Below are 20,509 nucleotides of genomic sequence, written 5' to 3' on the forward strand. Positions count from 1 at the left end.
CCAAGGCACCACCTTATTTTATTCCAAGCCTGGCTAACATGATAGAGATCACAGGAATACTAAAAATGTAATAACTCAATGTAGAGGAGAGGGGGGGAAAAAAAGTGTTGAGTTCATGACTAATCTTTGCAGCTCTTGCCATAGACAGGATTTGTACAGACATGTTGATTTTTTATAAAAATAGTAAATCGTATTACACCCATGCTGCAAGACCAAAGATTCACAACGATACCTTAATGCAGCTTAAATAAAAATAGTACTACCTGAGTCAATCTGAGCATGATAATGCTTTGTAATCCCACACTCTTAGGGGATGAACAGTTGTATAGCAGTGAATCAACACGAGATACTTGCATTAGGAGCCACTCCTTTTTCATGCTATACAGCAACATCTCTACAAAATGGAGAAGGCAGGTGGGGTTTGGGGAAGCACAGGGCACGGTGGGGAAAACAGGGCAATTACAGAGCCCTGCTGTCTTCCAGCTTGGAAATCTTGGCTAAGAGTTTACTTTTTAAACAGAAAGCCTGCTCTAATTTTTCCCCAGCACAGTAAAGAATTAAGGAAAAAGTTTGAATTTTAAAAGTTTTTGAAAAGTGAGAAATCCCAAAGCCTGTGAGCACTCACACAGGAGATTCATTCATAAAAACAAACACAGCTGAACAGCAGTGTTGCACAGTCATTCTGGGTTTTTTTCTTGACATCCTTGAATGAGTAAACAGTGAATATGGAAAGTAAATGCGCAGTACAACACAGAAAGGTCTAAACAGAGGAGACATCAGTAAAACCTATTTATAATAAGAATGTAAAAGCTGAAGACTCAAATACCAATTTTTAAAGGTGGCTAAGGAAAAAATTGGCAGCTTTGATTGAAGACATGTTAAACCATAATGAATTATTTTCAATTACTTTGTTACATAAGCTACTCACAAAAGGTACTTCATTTGCTACTGTGCTCCCATTTGTTCTTTTTTAAGACACATTTTCCAGTTAATTGCACTTCCATCTCCCCTCCCCGTACCCACAGTATAGATTTATGTATGGCAGACATGTGGCCCTCACAGCTCCCTCCAGACAGCAGGGAAAGGTAACAGGAAAAGTTAACAGAACTGAAAGGTCTTCCTTTACCCAGGAGAACTTGAGTTTGAGTTATGAAACAAGGCAGATTTTCAAGGCTGTAGTGCAGATGATGCCCAGGGGAAGGAGAACACAGCCTCAAATTCCCACTTATCTTGCCTGCTCCCTTCTTCTCTGCCCTGGTGCTCAGCCTGGCACTGCTGCTGGGATTTTTTCTTCCTGCAGAGCCTGAATGTTCACAGGAGGGGTAATCCCATGGGACCCTGGATATGGGGATGAAGGTAGGCTATAGAGAAGGCAGAGAAATGCTGACAAGGACAGTAGAGGCAGAGCCAAGCTGAAAGGCACCAGGACTCAAGGAAGAGGAGATCCTGGTGATGACCAGAGCCAGGTCATGGGGACATGCCCATGGCCTTGCTCTGTGTACAGAACATACAGCATATTTCCAACAAACTTCCCAACACCAATGGCAAGAACATTCCCTGACTTCCATGTCTCGCCACAGGTGATCCTGAGAAGCTCAGCCCTCCAGTACTTCTTGCAACCTCCCATTCAGGGGGACCCCCATTCCCACAAACACAAAGGCTGCAGCGGTCTTAACTCAGCTTTCAGTTTAAAAATAGAACGTTTCTCAAAGCCAGTTTGGTAGGACAGAACTGTCAGTCCGGCTGCAAAAAGTTTCACCTTCATGAATCAAACACACCAGCTTTGGACCAGAGAAGCAGGGAGCCCTGTTCCAGACTCAGAGCCCCACATCCATGCTAGCAGCAGGCAGTTTCTGAAATGATGTTCACACCACCTCATGTCCCATCCTCTGCCTTCCCTGGCCATGGGCCACAGCCACTTATGTGCTCCTCCAGAACAGCACAGAGGTTACAGCAATGCCACCACCATGGCCCCCTGCCGTGCCCCTGGGACAGAGACAGTCCCCACAACCACATCCCAGCTCCAAACTCCTCCACAGTCACCCCAGCAGCACCCTGAAACATGCCAAGGCACGGGGCCCCTGACCCAGCTGTCCATTCAGGTGTCCTGTGCAGGGTGGCCTTGATGGGTGCATGTCCCATAATGTGTCTGCCTCCCTGGTCTTCCCTGCCAGAGCTGCTTATGTGCTTACAGGAGGAAACACAGGTAAGCAGCTTGCTGCATCAGGCCCTGTGGCATCCCAGCAGGAGAGCATCCAAATGTCAATTCCCCCTTCCATGGCCAGCACCCTCACTTCCAGATGTGTGTAGCTGGGGTAAAATTCAAGCTACCTTTAGGCAGGTTCATACACATTTTAGTTTCACACTTTACTCTGAAGGCATCCATGTGCCACTGGCCATACATTACATTTGGGAAAATGCCCATCAAGCTCAGCGCTGGTCTGCCTTCAAGTCTGTCTTTTGCTCCATGTTGAACATGAACTGATGCAGCTGACCTCTGTAAGGCTCTATACAGGAGCTGTTACGCTCTGGAGATGTACCTTCTTCTGGTATGGATCATATGAATTCCCAAAATGAAACCACGGACACACCTGAACTTGAAAATGTGAGGAATATAGACCATTGAAGCATCAAAAAATGTCATGTACAGCACCCAACAACTCTAAATCTCTGTTAGCAAAAGTGCATCAGGAGCCCAAGCTCCAAGTAAAGACCACAAGAGCTTTTCAAAGCACTACACAAAGAGACTACACAGGAGAAAGACATATTAAACAAACAGTCTGGAGTATCAACAAGCGGTTTTTTTACTCATACCCTGTTCAGGTGTTACCTGAAACAAGAAAACAATAAAATCCAATTTAAAGAGACAGTTTAAAATTACCTGGATTTTGCACCCATGGTATTACTGTCATCCATGTCATACTCCTCTCTCTGCTCAGAAGAAGAGTTTTGTTTCATTTTCCAACCTCTCAAAAAAGATCCACTGAATGTTCGGTCCCCATACAGAAATTAGCAATACAAACCGTGCAGGTTTACAATCCAGATCCCATCCTAGCTGCAGGGCTGGGGAAGAGGAGGCGTTCATAAGCTACTGCTCACAAGAGCATTCTGGTGAAAGGCACATGGGATTGGTGATTTATGCTTGTAAAACTCAAGTCTTAGAACATAAGCCTCAATAAGAATATAGGAATAGAATATATATATAGAATAAGAAAATAAGGATAAAACAGCTTACTAAGTAAGGGATGTTTTCATTGCTGAAAGAGGGAGTTGATAAGATATACATTTAAGGGGTGTTAAGTAAGCCCCTTACAAATACACAGTAACCATTTTCTAGCACAATGAAGACATATTTAAGTTGACAGACACACCAAACTCCATCATCCTTCCCATATTTAGGTTGACAGACACACCAAACTCCATCATCCTCCCCTGCCCTGAGAAATTACCAGTCCAGATGGCTACATTTCACCTGTATGGACACTTCAAATCAACCTGGGACCATGTGTATCAAAAGGCACCTGATCTGTGGGAAGTACACAGACTTGGAAGACAGAGAAGGCCATTAGAGGTTTGGGGCATTCCGCCACGGTTCATTACTCAGTCTGCACACACAAAAGCTCTAATGGCTTGTATCCTGTGCATAGGGAAATGCAACGAAAGAATGAGCTTCCTGAGGAATTAATGGGTAATTATATAATTTGGTTAATCTCATGGGAAAGAAATCTAGAATTGAAAAAGGAAATAGAGTAGGTATTTCTCTAGAAACAATGAAAACAAACAGCAAAGGGTGTTACAGAGCAGAGTCTCAGCTGGCACCATTGCAGAGAGCAGCTCCAGCAGGGGAAAAGAAATTGCACTGATTGACATCAGCATTTTGCACCTGCAATGACACCAATTGGCAGTTCTTAGCGATCTCATCCTCCTGCAGCTCTTGACTGATTTAATGTTTCACTTACTCACAAATGAGAACCTAATGAAGTGCATAAAAATGAAATACATGGAAGCCTTGGGTGCAGGCAGAACAAAATCAGTCGCATGTGGCAGAGATTAGCATGGGTTATGCAGCTCATATAACTCTCTGGAAGTTGCATTCCTTTAGATTAACACCTTGGACAGAACAGAAGGGAAAAAAAATCCTAAGGTTTCTTTCTGACACCGAAAACACTGCCCCAGTGGGATGTGTAGGCTTTTAGTAAAAAATGCAAAGTAATTTTTACAGATTATCCCTAAAGTCAAGTACTTTTTAAAAATGTAACAGTTCACTTATCCAATCTCAGGAAATTATTTTTAGTGCAAAGGTTATTATTAAGTGCAAATCTTAACATTTTGACAACAAACTCCTGCTTAAAGATTAGCCCTGCCAGCTTTAAAATTAAAGCACACCATTAACTCAGCCAATGCAAACTTCTGCACTCAATGCAGAACAAAAAACAAAGCCTGCATTTTTTACTTCTCATTTAGTTTTACTATTACTAAATTAAAGAGTGCCTTGAAAGGAGCAGGCTCTGCAAAGTACTCACCACCTATTTTGGAATCTCTTCAGAGAAAGTCCACGGGGCTCGATTACCTGGAAGAGAAGACACAAACCAAACATGCTTTACATTACAGTTCTTCTCTAAGTGACAATCTTCACACTCTTGGCCTCTCCTGCAAAAGCTACTACTCCCAGTGAAAAAAAAAAAAAAAAAAAAAAAAAAAAGTCTAAATATGCAAAAACCCTGCTCCAGTTTTTACCCTACAATGGGAAACAGCTTTGTTGTGTATTTGCATTTTATTATTTGTCCTGAAATAAGAAATATTTCCATGTTGAAAAATGCACAGATTTGTCTTGAATTCAGACAGCAAATTCTTCTGATGTTCAATAATCTGTTGAAATCACCCTTCTTATTTTAAAAAGTTTTTTGTAAAAAGTCATCTTTCAAAATAAGTAAGTATCGAGTTCAGATTCAGAAGATTTGCTTGGCTCATACCACAGAATATTACTAAACCAAGATGTAAAATCTGGAACAAAATAAAGCAAAAATATGAGAGAGCCAGTTCCAAGTTTACTGCCGCCACTAAACATTGCTCTGAAAGGTTAGAAATCACTTTTCTTTCACTGAACATGTGTCTCAAGGAAAAAAAATAAAGTAATTTGCATCCCATCAGCATCTGTCAGCTCTGAATGCTGAGGGTTCACAGCCTTCAAGGAGCCACAGATAAGAGCACCAGGAGCAAGGTTCACCTTCTCCCGTGATTCCTAATCTCTCAAAATCTGTGGATTAGAAAGTCGAAAGCAAGTGACTTGCTCTGAGTCCCTCTCTCACAGAGCTGACCATGATTTTCCTCTACCACCAAGGCCAAGCTCAGCTGGGAAGAATTCATCTTCTCCAACCCAATACACCACCAACTTCTTTCCTGCCAGATTCCAGTCTGACCCAGTAACCCTGTAACTTCTGCAAACAAAATCCCACTGTGTTCAGCTCCCAGGTGCCTCCAGCCCACACCTAGCACACACAACTGGTCTGCCCAATGCCAAACCCCAGACATCCCAGACAAAGCCTCCCAAGAATCTCCTCTGACACCTCACCATCCCTACAAGCAGGAGTTCCTGCTTTTCATTATACCACTCACATTCATTTCCACCGGCCCTAACCCCTACAGACACAGGGTTTCATATCTCTCCCCTTACAGCAAGCTGCTCTTTGTTGACACTGTAAACTCCTTGTGCCAATCCTACACCTTCTCTCCAGACCAAACACCCTTATTGCTTCCCATCATTCCTCTTGAGCCCTGTTATTCAGATCCTTGCTGGCCTTTTCCATTTTTTCACATCTTCCCTCAGGTGCAGTGCCCCAAGCAGGCTCTGGTACTCCAGCAATGCCAAATCACCAGGAGATCCCAACACTGGACACAAAGTCCATCCCCTATTTACGGAAGCACGTGTGTGCTGCTGTTGGGGCAGGATGAGGCTGGAAAAGCAATGTATGACCCACCATGACCCCACAACACTTTTCAGCAGAGGCCCTCCAACCACCCCTGAGTATTCTGTACAGCCAACCCATTCACCAGAGATAAATGCAAGCCCATACTAAAAGCCCATTTTGGTGGGAATGAGGGACCCTCCAAGGTCATCTTCTGGTTCTGTCCAAAGCTACTTGAAAAACAAGTAACTTTCTCCCCCCAAATATTTGTAATATCCCCTAGTTTGGTGCTACTTATTGAGCCTGAACCAGCATTTTATCAAATGCATCAGTAACAATGACCCATGCCCTGGGGTCCACTTTTGGAAATTCTCACCCAACACTAATTCTGAGCTTGATCACACACACAGTTAAGTCTGGATCATGGTCAGCACACTTACTTTGCACTATCCATAAGTTTCAACCAAATTTCTTTTCCCTAGTTTTTTTTTTTTTTCCTATGAATATAAAATCACCAAAAACTTAATTAGGTTTGGAGTAAATAATATCATCTGCTCTTTTTCTATCTACAGGACCTGTTAGCCTGCTCCAGAGAGTAATTAGGATGTCTGACATTATTTGTTCCAAACTAACCCATGCTGACTGTTACTCATAAGCACCCAGAAGATGACTAGGTGGCAAATAATTTATTAACTTCCAGAAAAACACTGTAATAAAAGTCGGAGTGACTGCACTGCAATTTCGTCTCCTCCTTTTAAAAAAAAAATAGCACTATATATTTTGGTTTTTGATTGTTATGGTAACCTCACAAATTCTTCACAGGTTTTAAGAAGTAAACACCAAGAAGAAATTGAAAAGAAATCAAGCAGCCAGCTGAAATACAGCTCCTTCTACAAATCACAAGAACAAGACAAGTGTCACAGAGGTGAGGTCAGGGTCACCACGTCAGCCATCCCCTGAAGGTGCCCTCTCCCCTGATGCCTGGTGAGTGATGCTGATGAATGGCTTGTACTGAAGACCAACCTTCCCACATGCATCCTCCCATCATCTGGGGAGCAGTTTCAAACAAACTCCCCTAAGGCCCAAAGAGCCTAGAAGGAAAAATAAAGGCAAAGAGAAAACCCCTTAAGTGTGTGCCCCCTAAATGACTGTGCTCCTACTTTATCCTCGTAGCTTCCCTCATCACGGCAGGTTTTAATTACACCAGTCTTCTGCTCCCAGGAAGCAAATTCCAATATATTTTCTGTTACCATGAAATTTTCTGTTACTCCTGAGATCCCTGGGCAGGCACTCATAAATGTTGCAACCTGGCAGCAACAAAAACATTTAAGCAAATAATTTTAGATTCAACATCTTTTTATGATAAAAACTTAGTATCCTTATCTTACAGAGTGATGGATGTTATTTCTCCAAGCTGCAAAACAAACGAGCCCCAGTGGAAAAACAACATAGGGACTGAACTTGGTCAATGGCAAAATAGGAAACACAACCCACAAACTTTTAATTTCTCTTCTGTGTTGCTGCAACAAAATTGTTTTACTTTCCCCATCCAACAGGCCAAAAAGTGCAATATTATTTGGCCATATTTATATGCTCAAAGTAAATGGAATTTCACAGTCCAGATGCTGGATTTTACCATCCCAAAAGACTTTCAGGGATGTCTGAAATCATATAAAACCTTTGTTCCGACCTGCAGGAGTAGAGGGTAACTGGATAGCACACATTAATTTCTATGTTTACAGTCCATGCAGTATTCAAATTCACTGACAATTAAAAGTATGCAATAAATGAATTAGCAGAAGAAACTCATGGCAGAAATTCAATTACAAAGCAGAATTAAAGGAAGAGATGTCAGAAACTTTTGGAGGCTGGGCAGGAAGAGGTGAGTGCACCAGTCTACTATTTTCAGAGTTGCTAGCAAAAAGCTTAAGAAGACTGCTCCAAAAAATCGTGTGTAAAGATCCTCCTAACAAAGAGAGCTTAATTGAGAGACCTGAGAAACCAAGGTGACAAATTATTTTTTCAGAACACATTTTGATCTGACAGGGGTAAAACTCCCTCTGAGGTGTCAGATATCACCCACCCCTGCCTGCCCTACAGGCATGCAGCTCTGCCATGTCCTACAAAATCCTTGGACAGGCCTTGGCTTGTACCAAAGGCACTGCAGACACCTTTACTTTTCTTTTGTCTTCTTTTTCAAAGTGATTTTAACCCCATTCCTTTTCTTTGAGTCATAGGCATTACATTTTAAGCAGATTTCCTTCTACTCAGTGGAGAAGCCTCAAGTGCTGTGGCCACTTTTCTTCCTGTATTGGTCACTATTTCACCCTGCCCTGTTCTAGCCTCCATTTGCACCCCTTTGGTTGGTACTATCCTTCATCAATCTTGATGCCAATTACCAATAAAACCCTCCCACACCTCTGAGGTTCAGCTTTCATAACTGCATTAAGACAAATCAATACTGTTATTAACATTGCCACGTTTGTGGATGGCGTGACCTGCCTGCAAACGCCGCACGCAGCAGCACAGATACTCCCAGAACTACATCAAGACTCTGCACTCCCTTATTTGCAATTTCTTTTTCAAATAGACTCTGCTATTTTATAAATAGGGGGTGGGTTTTTAAAAATCTTTTTCTTGCAAATACAAACCAATGAGGGCTTGTAGGACACACAGTTTTGCCATTCCCTTCACATGTGGGTAGCAATACTCCATGGACAGTCAAGAACTAATTGTCCTGTCGCTTTGCAATTGGGCTCAGTGATCACTGTAGGATCTTCACAACTGAGCTGCTCTATTCTACTCCAACTTTCCTCCAGTCCCCCCCAGCCAGCTCACCCATCACCCAGCACTGCGCCTCAGCCTTGGGTGTTCACTGCTGCACATGCTTGTGGATGCATCCAGACAGCACATGCAGCCATGCCAGCACGTGTGCTGGCTGACCAACTGCTCTGGAGGGTGTCACTGACCTCCTCCTCTAATGCACAGACTCTTCCCACTCACATCTCACCCCCTTCTGCTCCCCATCTTTCACACCAGGCCCCTAAGCCACCATGCCTGGAACCCACCTCAACATATGATTCAACCCAAAATGCCAGGAAAAACCCCACTTCTTCCCATCAGAAACAGAGGCCCCAAGGCCCCTACATTCCAGCAGAGCTGTTGGTCAGTTCATTCTGGCCACCAAAGGACAGTCACTGCCCAAGAGCACTGCCAACCTGACTCAAGAGAGCCCAGACACCATGGCAGCCCAGCACAGGCTCCTGGGCAGGTTTTCCAGCCCTTCCTGACCTCCAGGGTGCTACACTTAGGGAACTGGACACTGACTAATGTAAAAGCTTATTCAAGTGTTCTTCTCAATACCCTGCTGTGGCTGCAGTGCAGAAACACCTCGGACTGTGCATCACCTGAGAGGCTGGTACTGCTGAGAGAGATTGATGCTGTGTCCATAGCTGCCCTCCTTTTTCTGTCTCAGATTCCTCTAGCGGCACCTCTCCCGTTACCATTTCACCTGAGCAATGTGCTTGCAACACCCTCAGTAACTACAATAATAGTAAGAATGCCAGAGCATGGAGGAAACACCAGACACTGACAGTATCAGGAAATAGCAACAGGGAAGTGTTCAAAACATACTTCAGAGGCCATGTATTGCTTATTTGGAACACCTTCTACACCTATTGACTGAACAGCTTCAACAGGCTCCCAGGCTGCTTTGATTTCACATGCTGTAAAGCAGCCTGCATTTTTAGCAGGTGTCCAATTCCTGCCAGCTCTCTGCCTCCAGGGTTTCCCCTTCTGCATTTTACTTAGACACCCTTCTAACACAAATTTTTGCAACCTGAAGCCTGTTGCTGTATCACTGGTACTTACATCTGTTCACAAAGCCACCCTGACACTGCTTGGTGAATTTAACCTGCAACAGTGAAGTGAAATGCAAAGCCAGGTCCACCCCTCAGCAGGGAAAAAAGAACAAAGAATTGTAGAAGTAGAATCATAGAATAGTTTGGCTTGGAATGCACCTCTAAAGGTGATACAAAGCCCAACACCCCTGCAACAAGCAGGGACATCGTCAAGTAGATCAGGTTGCTAGAACAGCTTCCAATGTCACCTTGAAAGTTCCCAGGGATGGGGCATCAATCACTTCTCTGAGCAACCTGTGTCCATGATTCACCACTCCCATAGTAAAACACTTGTTCCTTACATCTAGGCTAAAGCAACCTTCCTTCCCTTTAAAACCATTACCCCCATATTGTACCATTAAAAAATCAAACAAAAACCAAAACAATTTAATCCCACAAAGAAAAAAAAAAAAAAAACGAAACAAAAAACCAAACAAAACCAAACCAAACAAAAACCCAAGACAAACAAACAAAAAACACAGCTTAAAACAAAGGAGAGTGGGTCTGCTGGGTGTTGCAGGGATGGTGGTATAATCTCTGCCCTGTTTTCTTTCAGTTTCCCTTGGCAATCAGTCTATCAGGTAAGTCAACAAGTCCTTGAGAGCACAAGATATTCACCTGGGAGCTTAAATTAAACTCTCCAAGTGAGTAAGACCAACATCTTTCTCTGGAAAGCTGACTTACTTACACTCCTGCCCAAGCAGGAACATCATGCCTTAGCTGTGAGACATCAGAGTTGGGCTCACAGAAGTCACAGAAATCCTACCAAATGAACACATCTATTGCCTTAGATTTTTCCTGTGGGATTTTAGAAAATGCTCCATACTGCCCTATGTATATTCACTGCATATCTGCTCTGCTGGAGCTCTCCTTGTAGCACAGAAACACTTGGAGCAGACTCCAAAATGGTAGGATCTACATTAGCAGTGACTAACTGTTGTTCCACACCTCCAAACCCCCATTCTGAGAATTCCAAAAGGTTTATTTATTGAACACAGTTGCAACGTGGTAGTTGAACCATTGACAGCCTGAAGCCTTCTGTATAAGAATTTTATCTCTGACTGACGTTATCATAACAGGCAGTGATCCCTGCCAGGTTCAGGGAAACAGCAGGGAAATCAACAGAAGCCAGAAGAAGCTTGTGCAAAGGAGAAAACTGCATGCCAGCCAGGCCTTTCATGAAACACATCATGGGCTACTCACCACAGATTCATCTTGGTGGAGGCAGAAAAAATTCCCCCAACCCAAATTTCCAGATTGCATTTCTGCATTATGTGTCAGTTTTGGCTACCGTCCCTCCTGGCTTCCCTTATTGAATCACAGAGTTCTTAGATGTTGGGGTTTTTTTCCCCAAGAAGACTATTGACAAATGCCACATACTGCCTGGTCTGACTTGCACACTAGCAATCAGCCTTCAGCTAAACACAGTACAGGCAGCTGGGGACAGAACAGTGCCAGTTATTTATCCTATTTCCTCTTAAACTTTTTTTCCAATACAATTAACTAAATTGTGCAATTACACATTCATTGGCCAGGAAGTTTCTCTCTTCCCCTTTTTAGCCCCCTTTTAGTTGCATTTCCCTGCTTCACAGGATGCTCTAAACTAAACATTACGTTCAAGTTACACAATAAAGATTTGGGAGTGATAGAATGAATGAGGAAGGTCACGGGAAGGGAGGTATCTGCTAAAACAAGATTTGCTGAACAGCTACACAGGACCTAGTGTCAACTGCCTTTTATTACAGCAGACTGTAATTTATATTAGCTAAGATACCAGATGGAGGGATATAAGAGATCAACAGTTGAAATAGTTCAAAAATTTTCCAAGGACTGAATGAAACCTGAATTAATTCAAAACCCAAATTATAGTGATATAAGCTGTTATGCCAGAGCCAAGGTGCCTCATATAACCTTAATCCTCTCTGCATATTGAGGCTCTTTTATGCTACATAAAACCACACTCCAGCTACAGAATATGCAGCTGCATTTAAATTAAGTTTATCACAAACCAGTGCTCCTGGGCAGATCATTTATTAATTTTAAAAAATCTACACACTCTCATCTTTATAAGGGGAAAACCATCTTGGAAGCAAAGCAAAAACCAGATGCACCAGTGTCTTGTTAATCTCCAGAGAGCTGGAAAAGCAACGTTAAGTGCAAAACTTCCAGCACACATCAATCTCGGTTTCAGAGGCTGTAAAATATCAACCTCAGGTGATAAAGATTTTTCTAAGCTGAGGGGTTTTCCCTGCTCTGCCAGGACAGGCTGCCCCTTCCTCACAGGCAGCCCTCCTGCAGCCCACAATTTACCTTGGCACAGTCTGTCCCAGCACAGCCAGGGCACGTGCAGATGGGATCAGCCAGCAGCAGAGCTGTCTGGAACACATCTGGGTAAACTCCTCCTCAGGAGCCACAGGGACACCAGGGTCACAATGCTGGGGAGTCCCCTTGTCTTTTCACTCGGTGGGAGCCATGACCTGCTTGAGAAGCCAGGCTCCTGGAGAAGTCTGACAGGGACCACCTTGACATCTTTGAGACCTGTCACCCCTCTCCTTTCACCCACTTCTGACTACCAATTAAGAAATGGCTTTAAATGGAGGCTGATACCATGAGCAGGAGCCTGGCATCTCCGTGGCTTGATGTGGGCAGCGGGGTGACATGGGGGAGGAGAGGAGACAAGCAGTGACAAACTGCACCCTGCAAGCCCCGCAGCTCACCAGCCACAGGCTGTGGCCGGAGACACGGAACCTGGCACGGGGATGTCACTGTCACAGAGGGAGGTGGCAGTGGTGGCTGGCCTTGAGTAGCTCAGCCTGTGGCACTGCTCTGCCTCAGCACCTGCACGTCTTGCTCAGGCCCCACTGCATCTGAACAGCGGGCACGACACAGGGAGTGTGCTGGCACGGAGAGCCGCAGGCACAGCATTAAACCCCTCGTGCTACTCACACACCACAGTCCTTCTTTCCAGTCTAAGGCTACTCCACCTCAAGGCACACTTCTCACAAGCCCCTGAGGAGCCATTAATATTCAATAGTTGCCTGGACTTTTGCATGTATACGCCTTAAGGATACCAAAACTTCCACCAAAATGTTTTTGCAATGCTTTCCTGGAACTGAGCAAGCAGTGCAGAATGTTTTTGTTAGAAACATGTCTCCCCACCTGGTGTAAAAAAGACATCAAACCCATTAGTGATACATAGAACATCCCAGCACCACCAGTGGGCATCAAACCTCTGATAGCTCAGCACAGGTAATTCAAAATGTCCCAACACAAATGGGACTAACCAACACCTGGATGTGAAGCCACTGGTGCTCAGGAGGTGATGGCTCAGCCAAATCTGAAGAAGATCATCCTTGAATGTGTCCTGCAACAAATCAGAGCTCTGAAAAGGGCCAGCAAATGCACCTTCATTTCCAAACTGTGCCTTCTGAATTACACCCATAAAAGCAAGCACTCAGTAAATTCAGCTGTTTCTGGTGCTATCAGTTCAGAACAGCATGCCTTACTTAAGGGACAGGACTGCTGGGAAGCTACAGCACACACCACGTGAACAGTCTGCCAAAAGCCCCCAGCAGGGGCCACGAAAGACACATTCATACACCAGGAAACCTGAGAGAAGAGAAATCACTGGTGTGACTGAACAGACCAGATCTGGCACACCTCGTGTATACCATGACATTTTGTCAGAAGAGAGACAGGGAGATTCCCCCTGTGAGAGGCTCAGCAGTTGTGTCCATCCTCCACTCCGGACAGCGCAGTGGTACCTCGGCAGCTGTCAGCAACGGAATTTTCCCCCACAAAGATTCCTCTCTTAGTGGCTGGTAAAGAAGCATTGCTGGAGTCACAGATTATTCAGCCTGAGACTGCAAGCTGCTTTGGGGGGCTGTTCCATCTGAACAGGACAAGACGGATTCTTTGCTCCCTTGCAAATCCCACCAGGTCAGGAGGCTTCCCATGGGAACAAACCTGGCTGGGAAATTCAGCCTGCAGGTTCAGGGAATCCTTGAGGAGATGGGAGACAAGGGCTGGAGAATGAATTAAAGCATGATCTTTTCCTGTCTCCTGAGACAAACACAGCTCATTTTAACAGAGCTTTAGGGCCAGATTTAGGAATGAATGCCATTTTAAGAAGCGTGACACCAGCAGAACAGAAAGTTGTGGCTGCAGTCTACAGAGCTGAATCTCATTTACTTTCAGACCATTACCACTGCTTCAATTACCCTCAGCTGGAAGGAAATCTAATTTCCATTTTAAAAAATTGTCTTTTGATGCATCTTCTGATAACCCTAGAAGAAACCCTGACTGGTCCTGGCAGAGCTGCTGTTCCTGGGATGAACCTGGCATGGAAGATCAGGCTCACACTGTGCTCCTTGCAGGGACAGGCACGTGCAGTGACCAAACTCTTGACATCCAGAGAAGGGGCTTCAGCCATCACTGAGGGTGCAGCACCCAGTGAACCATCCCCAGCCGATGAGCAGGGGAACCACCTGAAATTAAAAGGTCTCCCACAACTGATTTCAGACAGTTTGCTTCATGTCAAGCCTAAGCCAAGGGAAATCATTCGCCACGGGATTTGGGAAATCAGGCTTGTTACATCAGGGGTGCCATCTTGGTCTGCCATCCTCCAGCTGGATGCAACCATCCAGGGTTCACTGCACAAAGTCACTGGAGAGGCTGGACACAAGCACGTGCTCATTCCCATTGGAAACGTTCTGACTTTCAGAAACACATGTGATTCCACAACTGTCAAACATCTGTGTTTTCAGCCCACGTTTATTTGACATAAGTACCTCCTTTAAGAAACTCTTACACACAGGAGCACCCATTTTCTGGAAAGCCTCCCAGAACCCCTCTGAAGCAAAGCTGACATACATGAGCTCAAGAGCAATAAAACTCAGCCCAGCAAAACCTGTGGTGACTAACCACAGTTGGTGGGGAGGGCTTTATGCTGATGACACTTTCTTCCCCCCAGCCCTTGTACCGTGACTCCAGCTCCCTCAGTACAAGAGCTTTAGGAAGGTGAACACCATGGAGAGGAGATCAGAGAGATGACACACTTTCTGTTGAAAAAGAACCTCGAATTGGATGGAAACTAGAAGCTTGTTCCACGACAGTGCTTTGATCACTCTGCAGATGATGAAAGGCAGCTGCCTGTGACACCCACTGGCAGCTCCTGCCAGGCCCCTGCTCCCCAGCCCAGGCTTCAAGCTGCTGCCTTCCCTTCAGCTCTGGCCAGGGAGATGCAGGGTTTTCAAGTGTCTTCTAACATACTGAACAGGTGTTGCTCCTAGGCCTTTCCTAAGCACTGCAAAGTTTGGTTGCTTTTCTTTTTTGAGCACACATTTTATAAGCAAAGTTGGGGCTAATGGTTATGCATCCACAACATCCTCCCATGGAACTCCCACTCTCCTCTCACACACTAGCAGCTTTCAGCCAGCAACCCCCAGCTGCCCTACAAAGAAATTCTCCCCAGATAAGTTTTAAGAAAGAGAAAGTGATTGTGTTTGGAGAAACAAAATTTGCCTGCCAAATTAAAAAAAAAAAAAAAAAGAAGTTTTATTTACGAGAAAAAGGAAAGGATGCCCTGCATACGCTAACTGGCTTTGACAGTGGCTATCTGCATTGTGACCAAACCAGTGAGCTTTCTCCCCTCACACAGTGGGCGAGCTGCCAAGAACAGAGCATCCTGCACATAATGCCCTTTTGAAAGAAGAAAAGAAACCTGAAAAAAATTCCTGCTACCTCCGAGCAAGGAAAAGCTCCTTTCTGCAGCGCCAGGCCAGGCCGTGCGGAGCAGAGGTGAATGAGAAGCGCAAGGCTGGCGAGCCCGGCTTGCAGCCGCCCACACGCTGGCTCCCAGCCCCCTGAAGGCATTTATTTTCCTCCCTCCTCCCACCGCCGCCCCCGACTATTCTAAAATGATTTTGCATGAGCCACACGCCAACATCTAAGCACAAGGCACCATGTATTTCCTTATTCCATGCCCAAGCTGTACCATCCATCACGTTTTTATTTGCAAGAGATTACACGAATCTGGAGTTTACACACAAGGGACACACACAAGTGTACATGCTCCCACTCCCAGACAATTGGTGTGAAATGCTTCTTGCACTTCCATTGCTGGGAAGTACGTGCCCAAAGCAGGTATGCTGCATGGTTGGTGAATCAAAAACAAACCCCTTTGCCACTCTGACTAGTCCACCGGCTAATTCAATACGATAAACCCATTGTCCAAAACAAAAACATTATTTAATTGCTAAACCAGCTGCCCAAGTTTAGCTGTTGCTCTTGGCAAACATATCAGGATCTCAGTACGCCTGTTTTTCAGCAAGTATCTCTGTAGGTGCAAGCCATGCCTTCCACCCTTGAAGTCTCTGTCACCAATCCAGTGCTTTCCAGCCCAAGTGGATATTTAAAGGGATACCATCAACTTAAACACCTCTCTGAATGCATTAAGATTACAGCAACTGAAATACTAGCAAGCATCCTTTTTTCCCCACCAGCTGTTAAACATGCAATTATGCAGCTGCACTCTTCCCCATCAGACAGCCTGATTTCCTTTAAAAACAGAGGGCAGAAAAAGAAAAAAACGGTTAGAACATATTTGAAGGAGTCACCAAAAAAACTAGCAGAAGCTCTCAAAGGCTGATGCCTAAGTTTTCTTGCTGCTTTTTCAAGTAGATTGTGTCCCTTCAGACAGGCAGCTCAATCACTGGGAAATACGTGGCATGCAAGGGAAGGAAAAGGCTGGCCAGGTTGTAGCTGGTATCTTTTGAACGGAATGCTGCTTGGCATGGGTTTGCAAGTGTCTCAATTAACACTGACCACCAGGGAGAATTCCTTAAATTACTTGCTACTCTTTTTGAATTTTAAAAGATATACACCTACAGGATAAGAAACACTGAAACGACCCAAGAACCATTGCCATTTCTTTCACCCTGGTTACTCACAGGTATCTACAAACCTACTGCGCAAATGATAAGCAGCATTTCTTAATAATAATAATAAAGGCATCTTTCATGCAGTGCAATCCAGAAGAACTGCAATATTTCTTAGATTACAAGACTGATCTGCCCTCCCCCCCTCAGCTCCTGCCTTCTAATTCCAGCACAATCAGAGCAGGAGAATGCATAATTCATCCTGCGGTCGACCCTGTGGGTCTCTCAGTCATTAAGCAACACCAGATTTCCAGAAAGGTCACATTTCCAGGAGAGTCAGATGAAAATTCTCTCCTATCGACTGAAAAGAGTCTGAGAGGTAAAGTAAGGAACTCCTCATAGAGTATTTGCCCCCACTGTTCAAGGATTCACAATTACTGTGCCAGCAGAGCATGACAACGGGCAGAGGATATCTATCTTGGTAAATCAAGAAATGCAGAAATCAATGGGTTAATTAGCAGGTTAGCAAAACAAAACCGACCTGTGGAACCTTTTATACAGCAAAAGACTGATGTAGCAAAGATAACTATTTGCATTTCTCATACTCTCTGGCTGGTAGAGGATTATTGGAACAATGGAAATTTTAGGCACTGATTGAAAACAAGTTCTGTTCATTAAAGCTAAACTTCAACAATTTTGCAAAAGCAACTCCTTTCATTATCCATGGATAGGATCACACACAAAACAGTAACACAGTTAACACAATGTAAGATAAACCTCTTGCCAAAAGAAATTTAACTTGTATCCAAGTTAAGCTCAATGAAGATACAGATGCTGGACACAAACAATTTTCTAATACAGATAATGAACAAAAACTGATCCCACATATAAAAAAGCATCCTAGGAACACGATGGAAAATATATTTAAAAAGAAGGGTCTGTATTTCTTCTGTTAACTGGAAAACACATTGCATTTTTTTGTGAATCTGACCTAAAAGTCATGCTTGAAGGAAATTCCAGCAGTTCTTTGGAAAAGTGTGAGATCCTCTTCCCATGAGTTTCAGTGCATCTTGCACATGCAAACAGTGCGACATCATTGCGTACAGTTTCACATCACTAAAAGGAAGTAAAAAACCCAAGGATATAGAATTTTAATCCACACTGCCCCCTTGGTCTACCAGCATTCTTGTCTCCCTCATGTCAAAGTAATCAACACTCAGAAGAATGCTGCCTTGCTTGTAAAAAAAAAAAAAAAAAAAAAAAAAAAAAAAAAAATCACATTGCATGTGGATTTTTAATTGCAACATTTCTAAACCCAGATTACATGCTTTCTTTCTTTCTTTTTTTTTTTTTTTTTTTTTTTTTTTTTTTGGAGTCGTAATCCAAGTTTAATGTTGCTTAGGCTACAAATTAATCTCTATCCCCATCTCCCAACAACTGGCCCATGTTACTTCCATGCCCATGAGCTTGGGTGGTAGAACGGGGGCACCACAGTGCCAGCTGCGACACGCAGCGAGCAAAGCATCGCCTGCACCAGCAGAGTGGCAGCCTCATCTGAGAGCTAGAAGGTTTGCCTACACAAGTTCCTGCCGGTGCAAGCAGCCAGCTGCAAGAGCAAACCCCACTCCAGCACTGTAGCAATTCCCTGAACAGACTAAGCTATGCCAACAAAAGCACTTTTCTTGCCAGCAGAGCTGACTCCTCAGCAGAGCTCCTGACAGTGTTGCAACAGCCACTCAACAGTGGCACCCATTTTTCCCCTTACAGTTTCCTACACTTCCACCTCTACACAGAGAAAGGCAAGAAACAAAGAAATGCAGAGAACAGGTGTGAGGACAAGGTGATGCATGTCCTGCTGGCTGGCCAGCGCCTCCTCGCCGAATCTAAGGAAAATGTGATATGATCTGCCTTCTTCCCCAAGCCCCACCACACTACATGAAAGCAAACACACTCAGCTCTGAGATCCATTCACCTGAATCAAAGGGTTCCCAATCCAAGCACCCGAGATGAGCTGAGATACTCGGCCCTGGAACAAGCGCTAAGGCTCCTCCTGGCTCTGCTCTCTGGCCGAAAGTACCCAAAAATGCTGGTGGACCCCAGCACTGACAGGATGATATCAAGTGGCTGCTGAAATAGTCCCCCAGCCTTTGCTCAAATTTCATCTCAGGCAAGAAGAGCTTTTGAACCTGAAATTACGACAAACGGCTCCCATTAGGAAAAACAGAAAATATTTTGGGGAGCGAGTGATTGTTTCCTCCCTTCTTCCTCCCACAGAGAAAATTTGATCTTCCTACCAGATTTTTACTTGCGAATGGGATTACAGGACAATGCTGAGCTACAGTGCTTGACTACAAGTATTCCTGTGAAAAAGCTCAGGATTTTGTCACGTAGGAATAAATCACCCAGCTATGAGCAGGAGACACAGACCTACTGAGCACCCAGCTGTTTTCCTCAGCAAACCTTTTGTTCCTGACGATGCATTAGATGACCTTTTCCCAAACCGAGCAGGAACTTATTTACATAAAAACTTTCTTGTAAACACACTCGCCTTGTTTTATTTCTTATTTCTTGCAATTCTCCCTACTTCGGCAGCTAGTGTGTGCTGGAGCCATGTGCTCCAGCAGGTCCCGCAGCAGCTTGATGCAAACCACGGCTGGCACATGCCTTTGCTGCCACAACCTCACAGGAGTAGGGTGTCCCCCCTTGCCCGCATTCCAGGGAACTGGGGTGACCTTGGCCGCAGCCATCCGGCCTCCAGCACAGCCCCAGACATCTCTCGGGCGAGGAGACAAAAAAGCCAACTCACCCGAGGCAAACGCCAGCATTTTTAAAAGGCCGATTGGGAAGGTTGGCAATAGGAAGTCCGGGTCTGTAGGAGTTGACTCAAAGGGCCCTGCAACATTCATGCGTCGGGAACTTCTCCGGGTAAACCATTAACCACCATAAAGCAGCGCTGCGAAACGCCCCTCACCATCGGGGAGGCTCACACACAGCCCAACACACACGCGGGCTGCACGGGGATACGCACACACAGATGTACAGATATCCGTACACCCACAGACATACAAGGACACAGATACACACGGCTTGGAGTTTTTTGAGGGCAGGGGAAACGCTGGCAATTCCCTCCGCTCGGGGCGAGGCGAGCGCTGACACCGCAGCCCCGCGGCGGCAGAGCGGGGATCCGCTCGCATCCCCCGGACGGGAAGAGGGCGCCTGGATCCGCTCCGCATCTCCTGGCGGCGAAGGGAGCAGCCGCCCCGCTCCGCGCCCCTCGGGGATGTAAGAGATGCGCGGAGCGCCCCGCGCCCACAATCCAGACAGGACGTTCTGAGCCCTCTCTCCCCGAAAATACCCCCGCCAAAAGCCAGGAATCTCCCCCTTCCCTCCAGCTTCGCTCTCCGACACTCCCCGCGGCAGGAGAGAGCGCGCAGACCTCCCGCAGCCCTACCGAAGTTTCCGCGCCGCTCCGCGGGCAGCGGCGGAGCAGCCCCGGCTCCTTACCCGGCTGGCGGAGCGGGGTCCCGGGGCGGCCTGGAAGCAGCGGCGGCGGCTGCGCGGGGGCGCGGCGGCTTCCTGGGAGCTACAACTCCGCGGCGGCGCCCGGGCGAGCCGCGCGCCTGCGGAGCGGCGGCGAGCGGGGAGGAAAAGAGGAAATGAGCGGGAGGCGCATTGGAGGGAGGGAGGGGGAGGAAGGAGCCGTCGCCGAGGGACCAGGGAGAGCGAGGGACAGAGCGCAACTTCCCCGGCGGGGCAGCGGGCGCGCCGGGGGGCGGAGCGCACCGCACCGCCGCTCCGCGGCCGCCCCGCGGCGTGCGCAGCGCCG

At 45.7% G+C, this 20,509-nt stretch overlaps 1 protein-coding gene across 2 annotated transcripts in view; it reads right to left on the bottom strand.

Moving 5' to 3' along the window:
- HPCAL1 (hippocalcin like 1) overlaps positions 1-20,476 on the bottom strand; it is a 64,826-nt gene extending 44,350 nt beyond the window's left edge. The window contains exons 1-2 of one of the 2 annotated variants that reach the window (XM_041421749.1): positions 20,188-20,476; positions 4,524-4,570 (exon numbers count right to left, since the gene is read on the bottom strand). The gene's annotated coding sequence lies outside the window, so the exon portion shown is untranslated. Of the gene's footprint in view, positions 1-4,523; positions 4,571-20,134 lie in introns of both variants that reach the window. The other variant, XM_041421758.1, reaches the window with a different exon arrangement.
- Positions 20,477-20,509: the final 33 nt, after the last annotated feature.

Source organism: Onychostruthus taczanowskii, unplaced genomic scaffold (assembly GCF_017590055.1).
Source record: "Onychostruthus taczanowskii isolate IOZ18803 unplaced genomic scaffold, ASM1759005v1 scaffold11, whole genome shotgun sequence".
Lineage (NCBI taxonomy): Eukaryota > Metazoa > Chordata > Aves > Passeriformes > Passeridae > Onychostruthus > Onychostruthus taczanowskii.